This window comes from Schistocerca nitens, chromosome 2, assembly GCF_023898315.1.
Source record: "Schistocerca nitens isolate TAMUIC-IGC-003100 chromosome 2, iqSchNite1.1, whole genome shotgun sequence".
NCBI lineage: Eukaryota > Metazoa > Arthropoda > Insecta > Orthoptera > Acrididae > Schistocerca > Schistocerca nitens.
Window position 1 is genome coordinate 562,720,201 of NC_064615.1, and position 1,742 is coordinate 562,721,942.

Consider the following 1,742-nt stretch of genomic DNA (forward strand, 5'->3'; position numbering starts at 1 on the left):
CACAAACTTCTCTTCTCCCCAATCCTATTCAATACCTCCTCATTAGTTACGTGATCTACCCATCTACTCTTGAGCATTCTTCTGTAGCACCACATTTCGAAAGCTTCTATTCTCTTCTTGTCCAAACTATTTACCGTCCATGTTTCACTTCCATACATGGCTACACTCCACACAAATACTTTCAGAAATGACTTCCTGACACTTAAATCTATGCTCGATGTCAACAAATTTCTCTTCTTCAGAAACGCTTTCCTTGCCATTGCCAGTCTACATTTTATATCCTCTCTACTTCGACCATCATCAGTTATTTTGCTCCCCAAATAGCAAAACTCCTTTACTACTTTAAGTGTCTCATTTCCTAACCTAATACCCTCAACATCACCCGACTTAATTCGGCTACATTCCATTATCCTCGTTTTGCTTTTGTTGATGTTCATCTTATATCCTCCCTTCAAGACACCATCCATTCCGTTCAACTGCTCTTCCAAGTCCTTTGCTGTCTCTGACAGAATTACAATGTCATCGGCGAACCTCAAAGTTTTTATTTCTTCTCCATGGATTTTAATACCTACTCCGAATTTTTCTTTTGTTTCCTTTACTGCTTGCTCAATATACAGATTGAATAACATCGGGGAGAGGCTACAACCCTGTCGCACTCCCTTCCCAACCACTGCTTCCCTTTCATGCCCCTCGACTCTTATAACTGCCATCTGGTTTCTGTACAAATTGTAAATAGCCTTTCGCTCCCTGTATTTTACTCCTGCCACCTTTAGAATTTGAAAGAGAGTATTCCAGTCAACATTGTCAAAAGCTTTCTCTAAGTCTACAAATGCTAGAAACGTAGGTTTGCCTTTCCTTAATCTTTCTTCTAAGATAAGTCGTAAGGTCAGTATTGCCTCACGTGTTCCAGTATTTCTACGGAATCCAAACTGATCTTCCCCGAGGTCCGCTTCTACCAGTTTTTCCATTCGTCTGTAAAGAATTCGTGTTAGTATTTTGCAGCTGTGGCTTATTAAACTGATTGTCCGGTAATTTTCACATCTGTCAACACCTGCTTTCTTTGGGATTGGAATTATTATATTCTTCTTGAAGTCTGAGGGTATTTCACCTGTTTCATACATCTTGCTCACCAGATGGTAGAGTTTTGTCAGGACTGGCTCTCCCAAGGCCGTCAGTAGTTCCAATGGAATGTTGTCTACTCCGGGGGCCTTGTTTCGACACAGGTCTTTCAGTGCTCTGTCAAACTCTTCACGCAGTATCGTATCTCCCATTTCATCTTCATCTACATCCTCTTCCATTTCCATAATATTGTCTTCAAGTACATCGCCCTTGTATAGACCCTCTATATACTCCTTCCACCTTTCTGCTTTCCCTTCTTTGCTTAGAACTGGGTTTCCATCTGAGCTCTTGATGTTCATACAAGTGGTTCTCTTCTCTCCAAAGGTCTCTTTAATTTTCCTGTAGGCAGTATCTATCTTACCCCTAGTGAGAAAAGCCTCTACATTCTTACATTTGTCCTCTAGCCATCCCTGCTTAGCCATTTTGCACTTCCTGTCGATCTCATTTTTGAGACGTTTGTATTCCTTTTTGCCTGCTTCATTTACTGCATTTTTATATTTTCTCCTTTCATCAATTAAATTCAATATTTCTTCTGTTACCCAAGGATTTCTACTAGCCCTCGTCTTTTTACCTATTTGATCCTCTGCTGCTTTCACTACTTCATCCCTCAAAGCTACCCATTC